This window comes from Peromyscus maniculatus, chromosome 5, assembly GCF_049852395.1.
Source record: "Peromyscus maniculatus bairdii isolate BWxNUB_F1_BW_parent chromosome 5, HU_Pman_BW_mat_3.1, whole genome shotgun sequence".
In the NCBI taxonomy this organism is placed as follows: domain Eukaryota; kingdom Metazoa; phylum Chordata; class Mammalia; order Rodentia; family Cricetidae; genus Peromyscus; species Peromyscus maniculatus.
Window position 1 is genome coordinate 69,265,198 of NC_134856.1, and position 28,000 is coordinate 69,293,197.

General features: G+C 44.1%; 1 long non-coding RNA gene across 1 annotated transcript; it reads right to left on the reverse strand.

The window, feature by feature from the left end:
* Nucleotides 1-11,999: 11,999 nt before the first annotated feature.
* LOC107399526 (uncharacterized) lies at nucleotides 12,000-27,971 on the reverse strand. Its single transcript, XR_006072382.2, has 2 exons — nucleotides 27,627-27,971; nucleotides 12,000-17,186 (listed from the first exon to the last, which is right to left on the reverse strand). It is a non-coding gene; the product is annotated as an uncharacterized LOC107399526 (long non-coding RNA).
* Between the last annotated feature and the right edge of the window lie 29 nt (nucleotides 27,972-28,000).

Genomic DNA, 28,000 nt, shown 5'->3' on the forward strand with positions numbered 1-28,000 from the left:
CCATAGCAAGAGTGTGGTGGTGGTGGCACACACCTTTAATCCCATAGATATCTGTGTGTTCAGGGTCAGAGCTATTAGAGCCATAGCAAGAGTGTGGTGGTGGTGGCACACACCTTTAATCCCATAGATATCTGTGTGTTCAGGGTCAGAGCTATTAGAGCCATAGCAAGAGTGTGGCGGTGGTGGCACACGCCTTTATTCCCATAAGATCTCTGTGTGTTCAGGGATATAGCCAGCATTGGAGACATATGCCTTTAAGACCTAGGGGGCTGTACATTCAGACAGTGACGAGGCAGTCATGTGTTTGGGTTTACAACCAATGAGAAGGCAGAACAACATACTATAAAAAAAACGAACCGACAGGAAGTAGGTCTCTTTTCACGAAGCTGGGACAGCAGGAGGAAGGGTGAGATTTTAGCTCTGAGCTCTGACCTCTCGGCTTTCTCTTTTACATTGTTTCTGTGTTTCTTATTTAATAAGACGGTTGGTTACATCTATATCTGGCGCCCAACGTGACAAGAATCCATTAAAAACTGCTTGGCTTGGCAGCAGGTCCGCTTTCCCGCAAGGGCGGCAGGCGGCCCGCAGCGGCGGCGGCGGCGGCGGCGGCGGCGGCGGCACGCGGCGGCCGGCGGCGATCGGCTTCTTAGTCCGAGCAGTGGCTTCTTAGCCTGGGTCTAGTTCTGCTTGACCTCAGGCTGGACTATCGGTGAGCTGCTTGCTTAAATCCTGCTTGCTTAAAGCCAGTGCTACAAACAACTCAGAGTTGCCCTGCTGAACAGGGCCCTGCCTGTAAAGCCAACGCACGTGGTCGGAGCTTAAGGAAGCCAGACCCAAGCCTTGACTCGGCACAAGAGGGAACACGTGGCTGCATTTAAACTTTAGCCAGCTACGCTCTCTTGTTCTCTCTCTCTCTCTCTCTCTCTCTCTCTCTCTCTCTCTCTCTCTCTTTCTCTCTTTCTCTTTGGATTTACACCTGGGACACTAGGTGGCTGCTTTGAAAATCCCCTCGGTTTTCTACTGTTCTACGACGATTTGGTAAGTCATAATATATCAGATATTTTAAAGGAAACTATCTAAAAGAGAATTTTTTTCCACATTAAAAAAAATGGGTTTTATGTGTACATTGGAAGAAAATTGGTTTTTGTTCGAAATTTTAGGCAGTCTGGCAATGGAACAACTATATAATATTAGTATTGGTGGAATTATGCACCTTATCACTATAATAATCCACATTTTAATATTTAAAAAGATAGTCAATTTAAGTGCCAGGATAACAGCTTTAGAAGAACTTGTTAAACCTGTAAAAATTCAGACAGAAGAAATTAACAGTGAAGTTGTTTCAAGTCAGGATCATAAGGTTGCAGAAAGAAAGCCTGTTTTCACACAGTCACCCTTAATTTATCCTGTAACCGTACAGCAGATGCCTGATCAAATGGCTACACAAAATACTTGGGCTCCAATTGAAATGTTGGATTTAAAAAGGTTTAAGGAGGCAATAGTATCTTATGGCATGCATTCCCCATATGTAAAGCAAATGTTAAACTCTTGGTCAACATATAATAGGATAGTACCACAGGACTGGCGGGACCTTGCACAAGGTGTTCTGGAACCCAGCCAGAGACTTCAATTTCTGACTTGGTTTAAGGAGGAGGCTAAAAACATAGAAAAACAATGGAGGGATAAAGGAATACAAGTTTGCCAGGATCAGCTTATGGGCGAAGGCCAATATGCTTCAGCACAAACACAATGTTTATATGATGTCCAAACCCTAATTTTATGTCGAACGGCAGCCTTGAATGCATGGGACAAAGTTGAGGAACCAGGAAAAAAATCTGAGTCATTTACAAAGGTGAAGCAAGGCCCAAAAGAGTCTTTTACAGATTTTTTACAAAGACTGGCTTCAGCAGTAAAGAGAATGGTCTCGGATTCAGAAGCTAGTAAGGCAATAATTGAATCCTTGGCCTTTGAGAATGCGAATGCAGCATGCAAAAGAATAATCAGGCCATTAAGGGCAAGATCTGCACCTATGGAAGATTGGATTAGAGAAACAATTAATGTTGAAGCTGATGAGCATGATGATACATGGGTAGGAGAAGTAATTTCAAAAGGTTTGAGGAGTGTTAGATGTTTTGGATGTGGAAAGCAAGGACATTTGAAAAGGGACTGTAGATAGGTCATTCCCAGAAACAATGTTTCTTCAAGGAACAATGGCAACAGAATGCCCCTTCCTTCTGGAGTATGCAGAAGGTATGGTAAGGGAAAACACTGGACCAACGAATGTAGATCAACAAAGGACAGACAGGGTAATCCTTTGCCTCAGTCTTCGGGAAACTCCCAGAGGGGCCTCAGGCAGGCCCCCAGTGCAAATCCAGTTCATACCTTTCCTGCAGCCATAGAGGAAATGCCTGCTCTGGAGAGCGATTAACTAACCAAATGCCTATTGGAATAAATCATGCTGGTCAGGATGATGAAACAGAGAGAATAGAAAATTCAGGAGAAAACATAAAGAAAATTTTTTGGCAAACTTCTATTAATGAACAAAGACCAAAATTAACAATAAAAATAAATGGTGTTTTGTTGTCTGGTCTGGTAGACACAGGTGCGGACGTTACCATAATTGCACCAGAATTTTGGCATCCAACTTGGCCTCTTCAGGAGGTAAACGTTCAACTGTTAGGAATTGGGACATTATCTCAGGTGAAACAGAGTGCAAGATGGCTCGAATGTATAGGTCCAGAAGGACAGAGAGGAAAATTAAAACCATATGTGGCTAACATAACTATGAACCTGTGGGGTCGAGACTTGTTGCAACAATGGAATACTCAGATTAACATCCCTCCAATCTCAGAAACAAATCATAACTAGTACATGTTACTGAGAGAAATATTAGAAGATATTGTTCTAATGAGTGGTCACCAGCCATCCATATTATACAAGAACAGGGCACAATAACTGATGATCTTCCAAAGACACCAACAGCTCTACCTTTAAAATGGTTAACAGACAAGCCTGTATGGGTCCAGCAATGGCCTTTAACAACAGAGAAACTCCAGGCTTTAGAAGAGCTGGTAGAAGAACAGTTAAATGCTCAGCATATTGAAGAATCAACCAGCCCTTGGAATTCTCCTGTATTTGTTATTAAAAAGAAATCTGGTAAATGGAGAATGGTAACAGACCTTAGAGCAATTAACAAAGTAATTCAGCCAATGGGCTCTCTACAATCTGGGATGCCTTTGCCTACTCTGTTACCAAAAGGATGGCCTCTCATAGTTATTGATTTAAAAGACTGTTTCTTTTCAATACCCTTACAAGAAAAAGACAAAGAAAGATTTGCTTTTACAGTGCCTACTTATAATAATTCTCAACCGGTTAAAAGATTTCAATGGAGGGTCCTCCCTCAGGGAATGTTGAATAGCCCAACTCTGTGCCAATATTTTGTACAACAGCCTCTGGCATAAGCTCTGTCCTTGAGCACCCAGACAAGCAAATGCAACCCACTGGGGGACTGGGCCAGGTGAAGGCCTGATGAGGCAAAGCACCTGTCCTAATGGGAGTTTAGAAATGGCAAAAACCTCCCTTGTTAGATTTTCAGTCTGTACGCAAACCACACAGACCCCGAAAACAGACAGAAAACCCCTACCTTCAGTAGCAGGGAAAGCCGCCACTCTAGTGTCGGAAACAGTTTCTGGCGTAGAGGGGATAAATTGAGACCAAACTGGGAACTGTCTGGGAGAAAGACTGAAGAAACGGAGAAGGAACATAATCCTCCCCAGAAAATATGTGACCTAAAAAAGCTGCTAGAATTGGAGGCAGATTCAGGGGGAGAAAAAAAGCCCCTTCTTCCAAAGGCAGCTAGCAGAGGTACAGAGCCACAGACAGATACCTAAAGCTCTGCATCTGGGGAAGGGAGGAACAAGCAAAATGAGATAAATCAGTGGGAGAAAATCTCTGAAGGAGCTATGGAAAAGCTGTTGTAAATGATCTTGTTTTTCACAAGAAAACAAGCTAAGACAAACACAAGCCCCCAGAAAAGTTGCTATCAGAAATGCCAGCCTCAATGCGCGCTAATGAGGCAGGTGCAGTTCTGATTCGGGGGCCAGTGTCTGATGAAGGAGAGACACCTGTTAAAGCCAGCTGAGAGACCAGAAACCTCCCAATGTGCCATAGCTGAAAATGTAAAGTGCTTGTTCAAATCTCCCGTTACAAAGGCAAGAAACTTTGTTCAAACCTCCTGGGCAAGAATTTGTAAGCGAGTCTGGTAAAAGAGAACCAGTTGACTCTCAAGCCCGATAAGAAATATGGAGCCGGGCGGTGGTGGCGCCCGCCTTTAATCCCAGCACTCGGGAGGCAGAGCCAGGCGGATCGCTGTGAGTTCGAGGCCAGCCTGGGCTACCAAGTGAGCTCCAGGAAAGGCGCAAAGCTACGCAGAGAAACCCTGTCTCGAAAAACAAAAACAAAAACAAAAACAAAAAAAAAAACAAACAAAAAAAAAAAAAAGAAATATGGAAAATGATATAAGGGACTGATATAAAGGACTGATATGGGACTGATATTATTATGGACTGATATAAGGGAAATGCATTCTGGGAAAGGTAGTTTTTCTGCTAAAGATGGCGACATTGCCCTGAAACACTTTTGTCAGCTCGAAAATATGTTCATGGTAAACTTAAAATACAGCCTATTAAAAGAATAAGGAGGAAAACCATCTAAGAGTTTAAGTGTCAGTTCCAATGAAAAATTGAAAGGATACGTAACTAGGTGCTTCGTGGTTTGGGGCTCCATTGGTAAAATGCCTTATTTACCCTAATAGCTGTGCAAAGTTTTTACGGCAGTTGGATGACAAAAAGCTACCTATAAGAGCAAACAAGTCACTTTAAAATCCTTAGAATACCACCTAATAGCTGTGCAGTTTTTGGTGAAGAACTTTACGGCAGCTAAATATGGTAATTTCACCCTCAGTGTGAAGTGAAGTTTTTCAGTAGAGCAAACCAAAAGTACTGCTGTGATAGAAATGTTTGTTTGAATTGAAGTTCTCAGGGGAGCCATTATGAATTTGGGTGAAGGGACAGCCTCTAGTTAAAAACCGTCTACTGCTGACAGTGCATCTCTGCCGGTCCGGAACGGCTGAGAGAACTGGCAACTTTGGGGTGTGGCTTTGTCCGGAGAATGTTACAGTACCCTAGCAACAAGTATCACAACTCTATAATGACAACACTCACTAAATCCCAGTGCTTTATAACAAAGCTGACTATAAACACTAAACTTTAGAAATGATGTACGTACTTCCTGTCTAGTTAAGAGAATCTTTCTGATAGAGATGGTGATAATAATTAAGAGTAAGAAGTAGAAAGACGAAAATAAGATATGTGAGTTTGTAAAAATTCTGTCTTGTTAGATCTGTTAAGAAATCTTTAGGTGTTTGCTGAGTTAGATATATGCTAATGGTAGCCTATATAAGTTCGTAAAATAGATCTGTAGAGTTCCTTTAATAATATAAGCTTGTAAGAAGTATCTAAGGTAGTCTTAAGACATGTAGTAATAAGCTTGTAAGATGCTAGTTGTAAATGTAAGTTTAAATAAGAAATAAGATGGAATGAATATAAGTATATAAGAATTAATAAATATATTTGCTAAAGTAGTTCTATAGTTTCCTTAAAGTATAAATAAGTAGATGTTAATATGTGAGTTTGTAAAAATGTGTAATGTTGAGTGAGTTTATGCTTAAGCACATGTTATGTCAGTTTGTGAAAAAGTGTAAATGTTAAGTGTGAGTCTATTAATGTATATGGTGAAAACACCTGAGACACAGGAGAATAGTGTCCTAGTAGACTGCAAGGTAGGCAGTCTGAATGGTTTCAAAAGCTCCAGAAGCCGCTAAGAATGGTGGACGCCAGAACCAGCACAAGGCATCCGCAGCTGAGATCTGTGGAATATCAATGCAGCACAGAAAAACCTGAGCTAACAGCAAAAACGGTGCGGTTTAAAATATTACTATACTAAAAAGGTCTGTCTTTGAGAACAAAAGTTGCAGAGACGCTTGTTTGAACATAAATTAACTGCAAAAAGTTTTGGTTGAAAAACGTCTCTTCATATTTGGAAGTGAAAGCCTGATACCAGAATTTTTCTTGTTTGAACTTTTTGAACTTAAAAATGAGATAAAATTACAAAAAGATTTTGGTTATGGATTTCTCATATTTGGAAGGCTAGTACCAGAATTTATCATTTGAATTTTGGTACTTAAGTGAAAATAACAATAGAGATTTCATTGCAATGGGACAATTTTGAGCTTACTTATAGTAATGACCTAGGAACAGTTTTCTGGAATTGGGTTAAAAATGGAACTGTTTAAATGAAGAAATGTATTTCTACTTAGAATCAAGATGCAATTTTGTGTATGCATATATGCTTTATTAACTGGAGATTTATGAATTGTTTTGTGGAACTGTTTATGTAAAAATGGAATTACTTATGGAACTGGTTTTGTGTTACAAATGGAACTGTTTAAACAGAAAAGTTTGGGTTTTCTAACTAGGCTTGAGATTTTGCTTAAAAATTATAAAGAAAAGGAGGAGCTATGAGATTGAATTATGTTCGCAGAAACCTATTGATATTAATGCACCCTGGCTTTGTGGAATTGAGGAAATGTTTAAGTTTGTGAATACATCGAAGTTTTTCCTATGTTCTGTTAACAAGAAAATTCAAATGACTGAGTTAAAGTTGTAAGACGGAGAAAATTGTTAACTATATATAGCACCATATATGCTAATTCTAATGGTTCTGTTAAGAGTTTGTTTTGAGTTGTAAAATTGAGAGAATTGTGACTATGTATAGCAATATTTATGTTAAACTGTTAATGGTAATGATGAAGCTAAGGGATTCTTTAAGTTTGTAGTCGCCTTAAGAGTTTTGGTTTAGAAAGGGCTTGAGGCAGCTAAGACTGCTGTGGTCACCTTGGACTTAATTCAAAAGAGAAATGCCATTTATATCATCCTCTACTCCCATACTGGGAGGTGTAACAGCTATGGAGATTGCTGTAAGCCATTAATAGTTATTTTTTTATATATTAAGAAGGGGGGACCTGTGGGAGCCCGTTCTGGGGTTCCTCGTGGCTTTACCCAGCAGGTCCGAATAGAGGATGATCAGGACCACAGGCCTGAGTGCAGGTGTCTGAGATGGCCTGCACTTGGCTGTGCTGGGGGAGGAGGTCTTTTGCTCCACCCCTTGGCGTCTCTATAAAAACCGTGGACCAGAGACAGTCGGGGCCTGTTGGAATAGGTTCCAGGCCCTCTCGAGGCTATCCTTTATTTTCTATCTGTTTATCTCCACAAGATTCTCCACTATAAATCCTTCTATCTAATATTTCCTGCTGCTCGCACTCAAGAAAACTCTGGGAAGCTGTGGGGGTGGTGGGTAAACGCCCCACAATATTGTTAGAAAATGCTATATGTATATTTCTAATTGTATTTATACCATTCATTTAACAATGTAATGCAAATTTCTGATCCTTGAATGTTATTATTATCAACTATTAGGATATAAAGAAATGAAAGCTAGTAGTTAGACATTATCATAGAACTTGTAGTCATATTAGATATGTTTTAAAAATTGAGCAGAGATGTTTTAGACAGGTCATCTTCAAACCCTTCAGAGATCTACAGAATATGGCATTTAAAATGTTTTAATAACTTAGAAAATTTTTCTTTTTTGAGACATGTCGGCTCCTGGCAGTACCAATCTACTTCAGAGAAAATATGGGCATTGAAGAAACTGCATATGGAGTCAACTTTCATTCTGGCAAAAGTTAGCCACTGGACAACAAAGTATCCTCGAATCAACAGGACAAAATGGACAGACAGATCACGAAACAAGGGACTACTGATTCTTACCAAAACAAGTGTGGTTATGGCTTTATCAAAAGGCATCTTCTGAGGCCAGGACAATATGGCCCCATCCCTGAAGTGGCCTTCGCATCCGGAAAAGGTACAGTGCCCTTTTCTTCGAAGGCAGCTTAACAGGCAGAGGGCCGATGGATTCTGTTGTACAATGGAACAGCAGCTGAAAGCTCATGCCTCTCAAAAGTAGACTGGCATTTAATAGAGGAATGTGGAGAAGAAGGGGATGCTGAGATGAAGCCATATATACACAGCCAAGAAGAATGGACAGCTGAATTTAAAAACTGTCAACAATTTCCAGAATTTAAAATCCTGAATCATGACAGGACACTAGTGGAATTCAGGTGTTTCTGGTACGTGGACTGCTCTCACCCAATGTGAGGTTGAACTGTTGACCTTGTGTACATCCTACTTCACAAATGAGTCTGTCAGATACACTAAGCCTATAGGCTGAAGATGATGCCCCAACACTGCGGAGAAACCTCAGGTGACTGCCCAGGCAGCTGGCTGTTTCTGTCAACTCACAAAATTTTTTGGAAGTTGCTTGCATGCACTTCCTGTTTTTATTTTTGTTAGCTAATATTATTCCCTTCTTGGGTCTCTGAGGGAGTTGAAGATTAGTTAGTTATGGTTGAAGATTAGTTAGTTATAGTTGAAAATTAATTAGGATAGAAAGTGCATTAGATACATCTTGGATTTACCAAAATAGGATAGATAATGGAATTATTTTCTCTGATTTGTCAAATACCTGTTTAGGTATTTATTACTTGTATATATTGTATATAGTTATTGTACTTTTGTATATAGTTTTTCTTTTGTTAGTTATAACCTTTTGCTTTTTTTCTTTTTATTAAAATAGAAAAGGGGAAATGTGGTGGTAATCTAATTGTACTGAATTATTATTTTGATTGTATGTTAATAAATAAAGTTGTCTGGGGGTCAGAGCTATTAGAGCCATAGCAAGAGTGTGGCGGTGGTGGCACACGCCTTTAATCCCATAAGATCTCTGTGTGTTCAGGGATATAGCCAGCATTGGAGACATATGCCTTTAAGACCTAGGGGGCTGTACATTCAGACAGTGACGAGGCAGTCATGTGTTTGGGTTTACAACCAATGAGAAGGCAGAACAACATACTATAAAAAAAACGAACCGACAGGAAGTAGGTCTCTTTTCACGAAGCTGGGACAGCAGGAGGAAGGGTGAGATTTTAGCTCTGAGCTCTGACCTCTCGGCTTTCTCTTTTACATTGTTTCTGTGTTTCTTATTTAATAAGACGGTTGGTTACATCTATAATCCTCCATTTGTGTTGTAAGCCTATATTTAAGGTTTCTTCCCTCTTTCAATAAACGGCATTCAGCATTCAGCCGTGGCGAATGACTCGCTGTCTCTTGTCTCTATTTTTAATCCGCAGCCCTTCGCTCGGACATGGTGAACGGGTATCGGTAATGCGGGCGTTACCGCTACAAATATGCATATTGGCTATGCAGAATAGAATTTAATTATTCATTAAGGGAATTCATAGTATCATCGTAAATAGCTATAATTCAATCAGCTGTGACAACTAATGGTCTAGAAGCTTGGAAAAGGGGAGAATTTTGATTGTAAGCTCTAGAAATGTAAACTATTGACAGTGTGATACAGAGTTATGGGGGTTAGTTATAAAGTTCATGCATAAGGCTAAAATGAACATTTAAAATAATCATTAGTACCCCAAATTTTAAATCTTGCATAGTTTCAGAACAAATATCTGAAGGATTAATTGCATAAATTCTGTGTATTTTGAAAAACAGATGATACAGAAACTGTCTTTTCTCTAGCGGCATTTGGGGGAAGTCATACAGAAGGAATAGGTGATGTAACAACTCTGCATTTCACTTTTTTTGTCTTTGTCTTGCTGTGTATCACACCTAGGGTTATATGACTCATATACAGTTCCACTTAATTCCATCCACAGCCCTAATTATACCTTTCATTTAACTTACAGTAGGAATTCCCCCTAGCTTCATAATATGTAATTAAAGTTCCACAGACTCCCTGCACTAACTTTGTCATTGACATGTATAATGTCTCAGTATTTGTTGAACACATCAGTGAAGTCGAACAGGCAAATGACATCCATTGGGAAATTTATTTAGAAAATACATTTAATTTATTGAACAGTCATGCAAATTTACCTAACTATAAAGTAGTCTTATGATTGTCTCTCTATTCATGAATATTGAGGCCAAAGAACAGTCAACTGCCAGTTCTTGGATACCATCCACTGTGTTGAGACATGGCCTCTCATTGGCCTGGGTTTCACCAGGAGGCTGTGGAATGTCTTTCTGTATGCTGTGAATATGTGTAGCCCTGATTGGTTGATAAATAAAGCTGTTTGGCCTATGGCAAGTCAGGTTATAGCTAGGTGGGAAACTGAAGAGAAAGACAAGAAGAAGAAAGGCAGAGAGGGGAGAGACGCCACTAGCCACTGCCAAGAGAAGCAAGTTGTGAAAGTACCAGTAAGCCAGGGCCCTGTGGCAACTTATAGATTAATAGAAATGGGTTAATTTAAGATATAAGAGCTAGCTAGTAGGAAGCCTGAGCCGTAGGCCATCCAGTTCATAACTGACATAGCCTCTGTGTGTTTACTTGGGTCTGAGCGGCTGCAGGACTGGGTAAGACACAGGAAAACTTCCAGCTACACAAGGGAGCTCCAGGGATTTTCCCATTTCTGTCTCCACAGGACTGTGATTACAAGTTCACATCACCACACCCAAGTTTCAAGAAAATTATTGTTTTAAAACTTATTTGGCCGGGCAGTGGTGGCGCACGCCTTTAATCCCAGCACTTGGGAGGCAGAGCCAGGTGGATCTCTGTGAGTTCGAGGCCAGCCTGGGCTACCAAGTGAGTTCCAGGAGAGGCACAAAGCTACACAGAGAAACTCTGTCTCGAAAAAAACAAACAAACAAACAAACAAACAACAACAACAAAAAAAAACTTATTTGTGTGCACATGCGTGTGCATGTGTACATCAGAGAACAACTTATGGGAGTCACTTTTCTCCTTCCACCGTGTGCATCCCGAGAATTGAACTCACGCCTTCAGGACTGGCAGTGGGGGCTTTTGACACAGAGCTGTCTCACCCACCCCACACCAGGGTTTTTAATTTGTCTTTTGGAGAGTTAAACCCAGGTCCTCGGGCTTGCCAAGGGAAAACTTTACCAGCCGAGCCAGTGTCTGCTCCATCCTTTAGTTTTGGGGGAAAAAAAATTCAAGGTGGGCATGGTGGTTCCTGCCTGTAATTCTAACACTAAGAAAGCTGAGACAGGAGAATTGGGAATTTTGACTACACAGACATTTTCTCAGAAAGAAAAATTAGTCTATGGCCCTATCACTATAAATGAGCTAGATTTGATCTGATCTCAAGCCAAGCGGGGTCACCCCTGGTTAATACTTGGATGGGCAACCCCCTCCCAAGTTATCTATAATCCTCTGTTGTTATTTATAATTACAAAAAAAAATAGGAAGACAATATGGACTCATCTTTTATTTAAAAATCATCTGAAGATGACTATTGATTTCCAGAGTGTGGTATAGAACATGTGTGTGGCCATAACTTCTGGGTTTAATTCTAACTCTTCCACTCAGCCAGATGCCTGGGCTGGGGCAACCCAGTCAGACTCTGTCTATATTCTACCTTTACACAATAGCTAATAGGCTGTGAGGATTAAAGGAAGTTAAACACAAGTCCAGTCCTTAGAATAGTGAGAACAGAGTCATAGTTCCTGAGGAAAGACTGCCTCACATTCTGTCACTAAATGTTCACCACATATAAGGAATAAAATGCTATTTTAAAATGAGTTTTACTGACCACAAAATTGATTTTTCGCTGAAAAAAATGCCAGCAAAAAATGTAGAAATCTTTGTATATTTATTTCTATAAAATAATGCATTTTCCCTTTAACTGTTAGATGATGGATGTAAACTTTTCTTTTTATGATGGTGGTAGTGATAATACATTTCTGATTACTGGTTCTCTTCCCATTGACAATCCTATTCTCTCATATGAAGTCACTGTAGTTCAAATAGCCAATACAGTTTATGGATAGAAGAAAAAATTAGAATTTGTTTGTGTTTAATATATTTAATATTTTTCTGAAAGGATTTTATGCTTTTGTAGGTCTGTGAAGAAAATTTCCGAAGGAAAGAACAGGGTTTGGAAAAATTAATTCAAAATAGCCGTATCAAAATACAATGTGAAAGTCAAACCAACACATCATTAGTTTAAAAATATGAAAGTAAAATAGAGTTTTTTAGTCATATGAAGACATTTTGAAAAAAATTAAGAGTAACCAATGTAAAGCTATATTTTCTATGAAATATGTATCTACATTTTTTGTTGTTGAGTCAAGGTCTCACTGTGTAACCCTGATTGGCATGAAATTCACTATGTGGACCAGGATGACAGATCTGCCTGCTTCTCCATCATGAGTGCTGAGATTAATGGTGTACATAAACATACCCAGACTACCTGTTTGCTAACACAAAAAGTGGATATTTACCATCGGAATTTTCCCAAAGGACTGCTCTGACAAAATCCCTCCCAGGGTCCTGGGGAAGACGCTATGTCTGGGTGTGGTTATCTGAGGGAAAAGAACCTATGTACACCATGCTCTTTCATCCATATACTTTATTTCTCTAAGACAAAATTCTATCTATACAGCTTCAGCTCTGTTGCCTTTCAGCTCCTCTCTGTCCATTCTTCTTCTGTCCCCTCATAGCCCTAGTAATTACTAAGCCTATGCTTTCTATCTCATTTTTTCCCCCTCTGTTCCTCTGTCCTCCATCTTTCCTTCCTTGTTCCTTCCTCCTGGCTCTGAGAAACTCTGCCTTTTTTCTTCTCTCCAGCCACATGGCTCTGCCTCACCCAGGAATTCTGCTCCAGTCTTTACTGTACCTGGTTATGCAAAAAGCCCTATTGTCCTGAATCAAATAGCTCTGCAATGCTGCCAGGCCTGAAGTCAAGGGATGGTCTGAGCTTCATTTGCATAAGAAACAAAGCTATGCATCTACAGCCTGCCTGTCTCCTAGGCTCTGCAGAGGTGTTACCTAATGGATCAGCAGTAGGTCTGAGAAGCTAAACTGTTTGCCATAAGACCTAGTAGTATATGGGCACACAAGAATTTCATAGCAGAACATAGCTGATATATTAAAAAGCTCAATAACACCAAATATACCTTGAGAAATGGCTTCCTCTTGAAGGACTTCTTGGTCGATCAAGGTGTAGCTTATTAGAGCAGCCCACTACAATTTACAAAATCTTTGGTGTTTGATATTGTTATGCGCAGATCTTGGGGACCCCCAAAAGACCAGCATGGAGACCAAATCCTGCACGTAAAAGCAAAGAGCCTTTATTTCAAGCTCTGAGCTTGGTCCCTCTGTCTGTCTGATGCAGCAGTGAGAGGAGAAAGCCCTGATCCCAGGCAGGGAAGAGTTTTGTTTTTGTTTTTGTGGGTTTTTTTTTTTTATCATAGCAGAGGTTGGGGGGAGGGGATTTCCAGGGTCCAGGACCCTGACTGGCTGACAATTGTCTAGGGGTATCTGTAAAACAAAAACAGGTGTGTGCGAGACTCGGGGATATCTGGCCACCTTATCTAATGGTTGGAATGTTTGGGATGTCAGATACTTCCCCATCTCTGGGTGGATCCCTAGGTAGGGTCAGCTTACAGCTTTTCCTGGATCCCGGTGTTGCCTGCCAGTAAGCCTGTCACAGAAGCTGTGCCTGGGCCTCTAAGCCTGTCAAGGCAACGGGGTGGTCAGCTGTTTGGGGCCACTCCACAATATAAATATATGGATATCTGAAGTTGCTATTACTCAATTTATAGGTCAAAGAGAAAGTAAAGATATATTTGACCTTAACTCCACAATATGAAAGAAACTCAGAGGACTGTGAGAAGCTCGGGTAGGACGCAGCTTGGGCGCTTATTGGAGAGCTCAGGAGGCAGAGCAAAGGCGAGAGTGTTGCACTCCGCCTTCTGTGTGTGTTTTAGTGATGTGTTCACACACTACTCTGCACCTCCCAGTACGAGAAGGGTGTATTAGAGTATTGTTCATGTCACAGATGTGCTTTACATCAAAGAAGAGTGAGAACCAGTCTCAGCAGGAGCGGCCTCCGACCCACTGGGCTTCACTGAGCATGGGTGGCACTGCCAGTCTTTTAATTCAGGCATGTGCTGAAGGCAGGCCGCTGGAGGCAGGGACTCAAGCAGAGACCAGGGGAGACTACCACTCTTCACTGACTCGTTTCTAGGCTCATGCTCAGTCAAATTTCAAATCGGCATAATTACCTAAAGAAACAAAGGGGTCCTAGGACCCATGAGGGGTAAAGGAGTAAAAAATTAAAATGTTGAAATGTTACGTCAGGTTCATAACTGAAGGAGACACATCTGACAGCCAGGACAAGGGAAGGCAAACCGGGCCAAGGGGCCATTCGAAGCCCCTGCTGTTTGAAGGCAAAGATGGGTTGAGCTAGTAAGCTGATTTAACCATCAGGTCTTGAGCATGCGCAGTAGGCATGCTGAGACTGCGGGACCTGTCACAGCTGTTTGACCTAGGCTGTCCCAATGGGAGGAGTGCCTGCATCTGTGTTTAGATGCGTTGCTTGGCGACAGTGGGTTGCAGTTGCAGTTGACAGGAGCACCTGTGCTGCTGCGACTCTACCCCACAGTCTTGCCTGTGGGTTCCTCTTTGTGGTCATGGGTGGTGCTGGTGAGACTCGCTTGGCTTCCTTTCAGAGCTACATCACTGTGTTGGTTGTGAGGGGGGCCAACAGCCCGCGGGTTGTCAGGTGTGGGAAGCTCCACCATGAAGAAGTTCTTGGGCTTCTTCAGAAAAGGCAGTCTTCTTCCCGATCATCCACCAGCCAGGGGACGCCTTTCCCTGGCCCTGGGTGGTAGTGTCAGAGTGCTAGCCCCGCCTCCTCCAGACAGCTCAAAAGCTACACTGATATTGGGAAAATTCACAAGGCTGCAAGATTGGATGACGTTGCAAAGATTCAGCACAGACTCAAGCTTGGGAGGAATAGTTATGAAAATTGATTCAGAATATATGGCCAGGTTTCTTCTTCAGCAAGGTGTTGATATCTTTTTCAAGATGTCTCTGGATAAAGTTTATTCCGTTACCCCATTGAAGATAATTGCAACTCGTGACTGTTTAATTAAATTCTGATTAACACTGGAGTCAAAATAACCACATTAGGAGAGACACCACTGTTTTCCTTTAGGGGGACATGGACCCCTGGCAAGAAAATTCTGTTTTTACATGAGGGAAGAGATTTGCCAAGATGCTCTTGGGCTCCTGCCATGGGTAGATGACGAGGAGAATGGTTGCTACAGACAAAGGTCCCTTGAAGGGGATTCTGCTGTGCTGACAGGCTTCATCTGAGAGAGCACGCATACCTGAGAGAACCCAAAAGCAGGGCAGGGTGTCCTCTGTGGTGAGCCCCACAGCAGTAGCACCACTGTGACAATCAGAGCCTGGTATCCCCGAGGAATATGACATGCTGGCAGGCATTCTCTGGACACCATAAGGCAGTGATTCCTGGGTTTCCCTAACAGGAATCATAACAGATACCACCTCTGGAATTTTCCTGAAGAAATGTCCTTGCAAGTCTTGGCATTGGCTGTGGGGACTGGGGGAGTTTATGTGTTTTCTGAGGGACTTTGAAAACTAAGTTGAGCATCCTGAGGGCATGGCCTCTCCCTGATTTTAGGGAACTGACATGCCATGCCCACCATCCACGGGGATATGCACAAACCGGACTTGCGTGCTGAGGGAATTCATACCATGTCAGGTATCCTCTGAGGGATTTGGCACACAAGAACAGGCACTCTGCGAACTAATCTCCATTGTTTGAAGCATCATCATAAGGAGTCTGTCATCTGGACCAGTAGATGTCTGGGTGTGTACACAGCACAGTGGGATAGGAGGGTCCTGGGAAGGGGGGCATCCACCATGAAGGTCTCTGGCTTCTGGAGGGGGAAACAAGAAGTGGTTAAGCTTCTGTATCTGGCAGAGGAAGGACACTGTGTTTGGTCCTGAAGATCTTGATAGCGACAGCTACCCCTACGATCCAAAAACAAAGCACACACTACCTCTCTATGCATCTGGTAAGAGCACACACAGCGCCTGAGTAACTATAACATGACCAACAGAGATGGGGAGTAGGAGGTGGGGGTCTAAAGCAGAGGTGAAGGGCTGTACACCAGGAGGTCTGGCACTCAGGAAGCCTCTCCTTCATTGGATCCCATCAGGCTCCAGCCTGAGAGGGCAATGCCTTCACTTGTAGCCACAGTAGACTGGTCATCAATGGGCTCATCGATGGCTCCCGGAAGAGGAGCTTCTGCATATTCTTCCGGGAAATACTTAAAGATACAAACACCTGAAATTATTCTAGGGAGTTCAAACCCTGGGTTGACCATACATGGAAGCAATATTCATGACCAGAAACAGAAGGAATCTTCATAACCAGATGTCATGACAACTGAGACAATCTTTGATTGACACTGTGCCCCTTTGTAAGGCACCTGTGGTACTTGTCTGGCATCCTTTATCTACTCTGTCCTCTGAAGAACTCTGTGTACAGCGGTGTGGTCTTCTCTTGGGAACCAGAGGGCATATTTGAGAATCCTCTCTGGTCATCAGAATCCCTTGGGATATTTCCACTGAAGGATGCCCTGGTCCCTTTGGACTTCCACTCAATTCTGTTTGCCTACCAGATTTGCCCCAAGGGAGACTCCATACCTTTGAGGGGATCAAAAGCTAGACAGAGCATTCTCTACTCTCACAGTTGGGTCTCTCTGAGCAAAAGTGTTTTTCAAGTTGAGAGCCCTCTATGGGCATCTTCGTGTGCTCTGAGGGAATCTGAACTCTGGGCACAGCATCCTATGATGAAAACTTCTTTCACAGCTGGTCTCCTGGGGGAGGAAATGGAAGTTGAGCCTGTCGTTTCCATAAGAATCTGTCCTCTAGGTCAGGCATCTTCTGAAGTCAACCCTGATGCTTGAGAGAGAACATGAAAGCTGAGAGGAGTTCCCTTAGAGGCCGTGTTCTCTCCTGACTGGCCTCTTCTAACAGTGTCTGGAAGCCGGGCCTGCAATCATTCCTGCAATAGAAGCACTGGGCTGCTGTCCTCGAAGGGGCTCTGTACCAGGCCAGGGATTCTTGGTCACAGAGCACAAGTGCAAACAGACGTATTCCTAGTGGTTCCAAGGGAATCTGAAGTTGTATGGCCACCGTCGGAGGAAACTGACCTGAAAATGGAGATTTATACAGCTCAACACAGTGCAATCCCCAAAATTCCTACATGGAGGAGAAAGAACACAGGGGACAGAAATGACCAACTTTGCTGCCAGCTTCTCAGATACATGAAGGTCTCACAGCACCTCCTCCCACCCCAGACTGGACAGCTTCCAAAAGCCAGGCAGGGACACAACAGGTCTTCCTTCCACTCGAGCGTCCAGAGGCTCTCAGCAGTGTTTTCACTTTGGTCTGACCCGGGACTCTAGGGAACAAATCTAAATGTGTGACCATTTGTTACTGCAGCTAGAAAAACTAATACACTCTGTTTCCAATCTTGATATTCCTTCTAATCGGTTCTCCAAGAACATCAGAATCTGATCTCATAAAAGAACAATGAAAACATGTGTTTTCAATCTAGGCATGCCCCGAGTTAAATGAAATCTCTGAAGTCTTGCTGAAGTACAGTGTATGAGTGACCTTATTAACAGGACTGGACTCTAGACGAAGGCCATTAGGAACTCAAATGGGGTTAAGTCACATTAAAAGCCATTAACAACTTGCAGCAATACTGTTAATTAAAATCACCAAGACAAAAGAGAAGGCAAAGAATACTTGAAATATGAAGAGGCTCGAACTCAGCTGAATCAAACATTCCAGAAGCAAATAAATATTGTGTGATTCCCTTGGGCATCAGGCCATCTGGAGGTGTGAGTGTTGGCTTTGCTTCAGCCTGGCATGGGTTTGTCCTCCCAATATTAATATTGTGTAAGTGTGCTGGGTGGCGGTGGCACACGCCTTTAACACCAGCACTTGAGAGGCAGAGCCAGGCAGATCTCTGAATTTAAGGCCAGCCTCGTCTACAGAGCTTGACCCAGGACAGGCACCAAAACTACACAGAGAAACCCTGTCTCAGAAAACAATAACAACAATAAAACCAAAACATTGTGTAAGTGAGGTTGTTAGTAGGGACATGCTGAGGTGGTAAGATTGTGCTGGATGAGGGAACATCTGCCAAGAATCTGGTTGTGGGAGCAGTGCTCAATAAATGAATAAGTCTCGTCTCTCTAGAGTGGGTCAGGAGGTCAACCACTATCCTATTTCCCTTGAGAATGAGCGGTTCCCACATGGGGCTGCTCTGAACTCTTGGCTCCTCTGCCCACAGTGCATTCCTTTTCACTTCTGGGCGGTTGGCATAGGCAGGGCGCTCCTATCAGTGCACCTGTATCACCATGGTGGAGCTTTCTAGCTGCCCGCCAAGAAACACACGAACCTTTTATACCATGCTCTGATTCAGGCATTTTGTCAGAGCAATAGAAAACAGGGAATATGTGTTTCAGGGCAAGCCTCTGGTTTGAAACCAGATGGGCATGTTATAAATTTTGATTAATCATTGTATTTGGTACAAGATATTTCTCTTGCACATGCATCACCATTTGAGGCCAGTGGTTTTTCTCTATGTGAGGAATCTAAGAGAAAATATTCATAGAAGTTGACTATTGACTATTGTGGGCAGGCATCTTTAGAGGTCACTCAAGAAGAAATCACTTTTCTTCACAGTGCAGGAAATGGGGCTCCAGACTGGCAACTAGGAACGGACACTTCCGGAATGCACTGGGAAGGAGCAGTGCCCTTGGGAAAGGAACTTCTAACCTCCAGTCTTTTCCTCCATCTGTTTTGTAGAACAAGGACTCTCCGTGCCACGGAACATGAGCAATAGCAAGACCGAAGGCACGGTGGTCAGTCCTCTAGGACACTGGTGCTCATGACCTTTCAGGCTAAAACTAACCAACCAAATGAAAACCTGTAAGCCTAAAATTGATGTCTTAGAAGGCATTGCATAGCCTCCAACCGTGATCTAAGCCTCCTTAGTTTCCTCAGAACCATGAGGTGTGCTGAGGCAGACTGTAAACACATCTTTGCATCCCAGAGAAAAGACTACAGACACTTGCTGCTGATTCTCACAAAGGAAATACACCCAGGCACAGGGAGCGTGTACCTCCCCAAAGGACAAAGCTCACTTCTGAGTGTGGAGACTAACAGAAAGGTAGGCTGGAAGGGCCAGTTCACCTCACACCATCAGACTCTTTAAGTCCAGGCCTCTGAACGTTTATGTTAAGTCATATGACTGCTTTCCTTTCCTGGACCAAACATCACCCAGAACAAAGAGTGTGCTTCACCAAGGCCATGTGTCCCTCAGGAGGCTTCCTCTGAGACTGAAAATTTGATGCTGGTAAGATAACGCGGCACCGCTGTGAAGATGTTCCTTTTCTGTCAGAATTAGAAAAATGATCAAATGCAGGAAATGGAGCAAATCTGCCCTGTGAGCCCAGAGCACTAAAATTATAAGATTTTTCCTCACCCAGAGGATTGTGCTGCCGTCCTGCCTCCAGCTGAACATGGCTTGCAAAGCTATAAACCGGCAGTAGGACCAGGGAGCCAGACCCATTCTGGGGCTCTGCCTTCAGCAGACCTTCATGAAGAAGGATGAAGGCAAGTATCTACCATGCTAAGAATCCATCCTCCCAAGCCTACACTATTGTTTTCTCTCATTTTGTAATAGGCAAAGCATTGGATATTGTGCACATTGTGGCTTAATAGACTCTCACTTTGCAACTATGAGCTGCAATGCAGAGACAAGACACAAGAAAGCGCTGTCCAAACATCTACATAAAAGAGCAGTCGGCACTAGAGACAGCTTATAATTACCGTGAACCCATTCCTCCAAGTGTCTTTCCTATGGCCTTCTTTGATGGCACGGGTAAAACTGAATTTTGCCAAATTGGCCATGAATTCTTGTCCTTATGCTAATAGAGTGTCAGATTGAGGCAGGCAATCACAAGAGAGAGTCCTCCTTGGGACCCCATAGGGTTCTGGGTTCAATTCTCCCATCCCATGGTAATAATGCATTTTGTACCCTACTTCTGTAGACAAAATTCTAAATGGTCTTATTAAATAAAAAACATGCTTCCAAATATAGGAGTGAAAGCCTTAGATCAGGGAAATAGTGAGAGCCACCAGGCAACCTACCGTACCAACTCTGCAGCTTCCAAAATGTGAGCTACTTCCCATCTACCCACGCCTTTGTATGCCTTACTTTTCTGCCCTCTCATTGGCTCTTAGCCTAGCAACCTCACTTCCTTGTCATTGCCTGTCTGTACAGACCTCCAGGCCTCTATGGTTGGTACTGGGATTAAAGGCGTGTGTCACCACACTTGGCTCTGGTCCCTAGTATGGCCTTGAACAAACAGAGATCCTCTCTGCTAAGTGGTCGGATTAAGGGCATGTGCTATCACTGCCTGACTTCTTTGTTTATTATAATGGCTATTCCTATTCCTCTGATCTCCAGGCAAGCTTTATTTATCAAAGCGCAAATAAAATATCACCACATACTCCCTTGACCTACATCTAGCACACACATGCCTCTAGCAGCCTCAGATTCACTCCAGCACCTGCAGTGGGCTGCACATTCCCCATCACAGAGAATGCTATATGTTGCCCTGTCCACGATGACAACTGAATTTACAGTTTCATTTCAGTTTGTTCCCAACCTGTCCAAATATTCCAAGTAGAAGAGCTGAAGCGTCCTCCTGACCTGGCTCCAAGGGCACTGGACCTGTGTCCTCTAGTGACCTTTCCGGGTCCCCTATTTGCCATCTCCTGCCTGATGTAACTGGGCATGCATGTGGGAAAAATCTGTAGCAGTAGAGGAAGGGACATTCCCAGGAGAGAAATGATTTTATAACCAAATATATCCATCAAAATAGAAGGGTCTCTGTAAATTTCCCCTTCGGGAACCAGCCCCTAAACGTTCAGGCCCTTTAAACGTGTCCTCAGCATGTAGTGTGGGGACCTCGAGGCCTCTGACTTCCATGACCCACTCTCATTCTTTTTTGAAAGTATTTCTTTTTAATTTCTGAGATTATAAGTTAATTACAGTATTTCCCCTCCCCTGTCCTTCCTGCAAACCTTCATATATGCCCATGCCAGGTGTCCTTCAAATTCATGGCCTCCTATTTCAGTGTTACTGCATGCATGATGGATACACATATATGTTCCTAATTCGAAGCTCCTGAGTCTGTATCTATGTTTTCAGGGTTGACTGTTTGGCCCTGGACAACCATGTGTTCTGCTCTTCCATGGGGACGGCCAACCCTCCTGCTCTGGGCTTTACTCCTTCACTTGAGACAGAGTCGCCCTCTACCACCGGCTTCTGTTGATCTAGTAACGTTACCTTGCTGTCCTGTGGGAGACCCTATTTTCAGTTATGGGAACAAGAGTACAGGAGCCACAGAGCACCATACCCAGACCATGACCACACCTACCAGGTAGAGTCAGCTGACTGTGGTCCACATCAAAATTCTACACTGCTTATCTTTTTATGATGAATGAAGCTTTTATAATTTTTCATTAACTTTTTTTTTCATTTATTTTACACCCCAACCACAGTTTTCCCTCCCTCTTCTCATCCCATTTCCTCCCCATAGATCCCCTCGGCATCCCCCTCCCCCCACCATCCACTCCGTTTCTGTTTCTGTTCAGAGGGGGCAGGCCTCACATGGGTATCAACAAAACATGGTATGTCAGGTTGAGGTAGGACTAAGCTTCTCTACTTGTATTAAGCCTGGGAAAGGCAACATGTTGGGAAACACGTTCCCAAATACCAGCTCAAGCATTAGGGACAGGCCCTGATCCCACTGATTGGAGTCCCATAGATAGACCAAGCTATGCAAGGGTTATCCACATGTAGGGGGCCTAGGTTGGTCCCTTGCAGGCTCCCTGACTGCAGGTTCGGACTCTGTGAGCTCCTATGAGCCCAGGTGGGTTGTTTCTGTGGGTTCCCTTGTGCTGACCGTAACACCCCCCCCCCCGGGCTCTTATAGTCCTTCCTATCTCTCTTCAATAGCATTCCCAAAGCTCAGCCTGATGCTGTTTATTTTTTATAAATAAAGTTTAATCAGAAACCAGAAACTCATTACATTTTGTCCACGGTGTTTTCTTACTTCAGATGACTGTAGAGCATGCACATATCCTATAATAGTTATCACAAGGGCAATGCTGAACAGCTGGTTATCAGAAGCAGATGGTCAATCCTGAGCGCACACAGACGCAATAGTACACTTTCCGAGCAGGTAATAATCGGGAATAGATATGTATTCACAGAGACATATACATATATAAATATTACCAGAATCAGTGTCTGGAATGGGCCATGAATTTGAATGGGATGGTTTGGACAGTAGAAAAGGAAGGAGGAAATGATGTAATTGTACTATCATCTCAAAAGTAAGTTTAAAAAGTCTTTACTTTTACTTTTTCAGAAATCTTGAGTGTCACAAAGACAAGATGGAGACACACCTACTGCTCTACTTTCCTATTCTGTGGCTGTGAGAGAAAGCATGGTATGGCAGAAAGTGCTGACGCCAGGTCCCACCCCTGCCAATGTCCATCACTGGGGAACGCAAGACAGTGGGAGCTTCAAGCTGCTAGTCACACCACACCCACCCTCACCTGAGAGAGTGAATGATTTCACAACTGCACTCTGTGCTCCTTCACACTCTGGCAGAGTCTGGGACCCGAACCCAGGGAAGGATGCTAACCACAGTAGCTAGCTGTGTATCAGTGAATACAATTCCTAGGATCCTCAAAGTCATGAGCACAGGCCACCCCAATCTAGGCCATCCTTCCTAGAGACTCTTCTTCCCACGAGACTCAAACAAACCATCACACCTACAAACCAAATCTACTCCCAGATTCTCACCATAGGGCCTAGAAGTACTGGCAGCTCAGTAGACACAGCCCTGCTTTATGCGTAACATTCTAAACTAACACAATTCAGGGGGTGTGGGGCAAGGCTCAGGAACAATACAGTTCTGGCTGTACAAACAAGAAGACCTGAGTCTGAATCTCCAGCATCCATGAAAAAAAAAAAACAGGTGGGATGATGGAATCTGCTGACTTCCATGCTGCAGAAATGGGACACAGGTGAGTCTCTGGGACCCACTGGACATTTTTCCAAGTCCAGTGAGAGATGCTGTTTCTAAAAGTGAGTTGGGAAGTGAAAAATGAAGACACACATTTCCATATACAAGCACCTGCATACTTGCATGCAAATTCCATATACACATTCATACAACACATACACACACACAAAAAAAAAACCTATAAGAAACCAAGCCCATAAAATATAAAAAGTTAGGGTTGCTGGGCGGTGGTGGTACACACCTTTAATCCCAGCACTCGGGAGGCAGAGCCAGGTGGATCTCTGTGAGTTCGAGGCCAGCCTGGTCTACAGAGTGAGTTCCAGGAAAGGCGCAATGCTACACAGAGAAACCCTGTCTCGAAAAACCAAAAAAAAAAAAAAAAAAAGTTAGGGTCAGAGGCAAAGAGCAAGGAGAAGAGGTTTTGGAAAGTAGAGAAATGGAGACTTTTCTCCATCATTTGTGGAAATGACCTGGCCTGCCCAATACCCAAGTCCACACAAGTTCAGGTCTTTACATCACATATGCAGTATTTACATTAACCTTTGAACCTCCTCCCATTCAATTAGATCCTCATCTAATTGCTTCTCGATATATAATACTACATGAGCAGTTGTATTACTAGGACACAAAGGCAAAAGAAAATGAATGTGCTTTATAAAGACTCATTTTCCTCCGTCTTTTCTTTCCTGAATAATCACACAGATGCAGGTGTGGGACATCAGGAAAGTGTGGTAAAATTGTGAATACTCTCATCAAAAGTACTCCGGAGCCATGGCCAAGGCTGACATGGGACCACTTGGTGGTTCATTTGAGAAGGTACAGCAAGAAAAATGATTGAGCAATTAGTTTAAGAATAATTGGACAATTCATAAGATAAACGAGATAAATTAAGGAAGAACATGGAAGAGGGTCAGAGAAAGTGAGGGAAGAGAATGTCTCCTTCCGGTTCATTTTGACAGAAAGAATGAGTCAGAAAATTTCTCTTTATAACCACCACAGGAATCCTGATGCTCCAGGAAAGAAACAGGAATGCTGGGACAGGGAAAGGCCTCAGATTAAACAGCTGCCACTCAAGGCCGCTCTCCTGCAATTCCAGCACTCAGCAGGTGGGGGCAGAGGAGTGCTGGGGTAGGCTGGAGGGACCAGCTAGAGCCCTTGCCTCATGGGGTGGAGGGAAAGATAGGCACAGGGATCAGGAACACACACACATGGACACACATGAACACACATGTGAGTGTTCCTGCACACAAACACACACACACCTAATTAGAAAGTCTCCTGGTGTGACACTTGAAACAACAGGATAAAGATCAGGGATCAGTTTACACAGCTAAGCATATGGTGCCTTCCATTAAACACACACAGACACTGGAGACAAACTCTTCCCAACATGCTCCATTCTGTTGAAGACAGTGAGATCCAGGCAGTGTTCGGGATCGTGGAACAGTTGAGCTGAGCACTGGGTGCCACAATAGAACACCCAAAGGTGCTGGAACCCTCCCTGGAGAGTGAACAGGAAGTGTGTGGGAGCCCAGCTGGGGAGACCGGCACCCACATTTTAAGACAAGGTACTCTTGAGGAGAGAGGGATAAGAGATACTAGATAGAAGGATAGAGGGGAGAGAAACAGAAACACAGGATATCCTCGAGAGGCCTGGATCATTCTCCACCAGCCCCTTCTGTCTCTTCTAAAGGACTCTTTATAGGAATGCCAAGGGGTGGGGCAAAAGACCTCCCCCTAGCTCAGCCAAGTGTAGACCCTTCCAATCACCTAGTAACCATGCTCATGGTCAAGCAATCCTCTAATGTAGCTCTGCTGGGTAAAGCAAGCTCAGATCTCACCAGCCAATCTTTGTGGGCCTCCACAGAAGTGTTTGGAGGAAACGGCAGGCACTTTTAGGGTAAAGTTTAAGAAGACACTGTATGGTGTGTCTTTCCACCCAGCATGGCCGCCAAGGACAAAGAGCCACTGTACCCCAAGAGTCTGCACTTGCCAGCCTTGGGCTGTCCCTCAACAGCAGTCTCAGCAGGAACTCTGCTCTTTAGTCCTGAGGGTCAGCATGGCATGGAGACCAAAGAGCAAAGCTTGTTTTCTAATCCTGCCATTCCCAATGCACCACTCTGTCAGGTTCCTGGCTTCCACTCAGAACCTGGCCTACCCCCTCTCTGCCCCTGGGCTGTCAGCAGTAATAAGATCATGACATCACCCAGGACAGAACGCACCTCAGAAACCTGTGTTTTAGCTAATGGACCTCCTCCTTCTAGTCACTCCTGCAGGACAGGAGAAGGCCTAAGGACCTTTCTGAGGAGAGGGTTGGTTACAAACTCTGAACTCATTCCCCCCTCAGAGAAGCACAGGTCTTCTCAGGGCAGGTGCTGCTTTTCCCGCCTCCCTAGGACCCAGCACAGAAGCCCAGCATGCAGGCTAGGTGCCCTGGACCATGTTCTCAAGCACCAGAACCCACCACCACGGGAGGGTTTGAGTCAGGCTGAAGTTGAGAAAGGTACAAGTACCTCAGCTGGAGCCCAGTCCCCATCCTCTCCAGAGAGCAGCCCAGCCACTGTTAATCCAAAGCAAACAATTAAAATCTAAGAGGGAGCCCCTTCATGGAGCATCACAGGGACGCAGCATCCTGGAAACCTCCCTGTGGTTCTTCACATGACAGCCCTGGGGATGTTCAACTCAAAACCTGTTCCAAACGGGACTCTCCCCAGGGGAACGTTTGGCCTCTGAGTTTGCATGTTACAAAGAACTTCATGTGGGCTAATGGCCCTTCCTGGATACTCCTGTTCCTCCACCTAGATGCAAGTACGGCAAGTCCTAACATTTGAGAATATGAGGGAACATTAATCTATTTCTTTTGGCATATCTGCTAACACTTTTGGATTTCTGCACACACAGACCACTTTCCCTGGTGATGTTGGCCCAGTCTTCTGCTGTTACAACAACTAATTGACATTGGCCAGGAATCGGCCCAAGTACATGCTTATGCATCTGGTTGCATTGTGCCTTAGACAGAAAACATCCAAGTCTGTGCCAGAACACTGTGTTAAACTAACATATTATAGTTTTGAGATGTTTGTAGAAGGCCTTTATCTCCTACAAGGAAATGTAGTATAAAACATGCAACTCTCTTGTCAGAGCAACAAGGGATGGAGAGAGAACACCCTAGCCTGAGTTCTTTGGCTTTAGCATTAGCCTTGGTTTTATAGAAACCAAGAAACCAATTATAGAAAAAAATAGAATGACTAGTATTTGGAAATCACCTAAGTAACTAATTGCCTTCATGAAACCAGGTCTAGACAAAGCATAAAAGCAGGGCATACTCTATTAACAAACTCAAAAAAAGTATTTAGTTGAAATGGACAGGGCTCTAAACTGTTTCTGCTCAAACACCCACATAGGCTTCAGTAGGAGGACACAGTCTCTCCACCACCTTCCCTAGGTGAAAACCAACACCCTACTCTCAACAAAGGCCTGCAATAAGCACAAAGCAGAGCTCATGGTTGTAAAAACCTTCCTGAGCACAGCCTGTCGGCCTCCCCTTCCTCTCTCAACACCATGGAGGGCAGCACATCACTAAAGCAGGAACCAGCCTGGGCAGGGCCGTGCAAATGCTGACAGGTCTGACCAATAAATAAAGTTCCTGTCTTTCCCAGAGGGACCCCAGCCCCGCCACATCTGAAGCCTTCAGGCAGAGCAGGGCAGGGAGGCTTCCTTCACCTCTGCAGAGATCCTGGAGAAGAAGAGAGAGCAGAGAACCTGAGGATGCTGCAGGAGGCATCTGCCTTTGTCAGCTCCACTGGCTCTGTCCTCAACACTTCCTGCCTCCTTTCATACTCCGGCTGTTGGAGGAGTGTGAAAAAGGCAGAGGCTGCTGGCTTCTCAGTCAATGTGCTGAACCCCAAGCCTGCCCCTCATGGGGTCTCCCACACAACCTTCCAGAGACACCAAGGGCAAGCAAGAAGCTGCCTCGCTGGAGCCCGACTGCCCTGTACCGAGCCCTCCTCAGCTGCCTGCCTGCCAAGCGGACTGCCTGCCCCTAGGAAGGACAGCCCTCCCCTGCAGATTGTGGCTCTGACCTAATTAAACAGTGGGACAGGGTCTGGACTGTCCCCTGTGGTCATTGGGGTCCTCTCTTCTAAGGTTCTTGGAGTCTGACCCAAGCGTCTCCCAAGGTCTCCACATTTCATTAAAAACCCAGGCGTCTGTCCCTTCCTCCTGCACATTGGATTCTTCAGTTCTCCGATTTTCCTGCAGCTCATGGGAGACTTACTGGACCCTGCAGGGCTGGCTTGTTTCCCACACTCCTCCTCCAGTGATCAATGCAGTTTCCTTTCCTCAGAGAGCTCAGAGGTTCACTGTCCCTGGCCCACAAGTTGCCCCTAGGTCTCTCCCAGCCCCCAAAGAATTCAAGTCTCATACACCCTCCCCTCCACCTTCTTCCTTCCCAGCCCTCCTAATTCACACCTTACTCCTTGCAGGACGTCCTACATTGCTTCTGGGTCCTATCCAAGCTCCTGATGGTGAGGAGGGTACCCAAGGTTTCCCATGTCCGTTGCATTCCAACAGCTTCCGGCTCCCGCTCAGCCTGGTGGCGGTTAACGGCTGGCACACTCAGCTCACCCTGGTCACCAGGCTCAGGGCATGCTTGAACTAGGATTCACCAGCTCTGTTCCATCAGCTCCAGGAGCCCCTTCTTTTCCTGCCAGCTCCAGTTAGAGAAGGCAGAGTCCATGTTCTCTTTCCTGTGTAGCCAAAGTGGTGTGTGCGCAAACTCTGCCAGTCTGTCTGCTGCGCCTGCGCACTGTGTCCAACTTCAGCACGTGCTGTCTCTTGAAGCT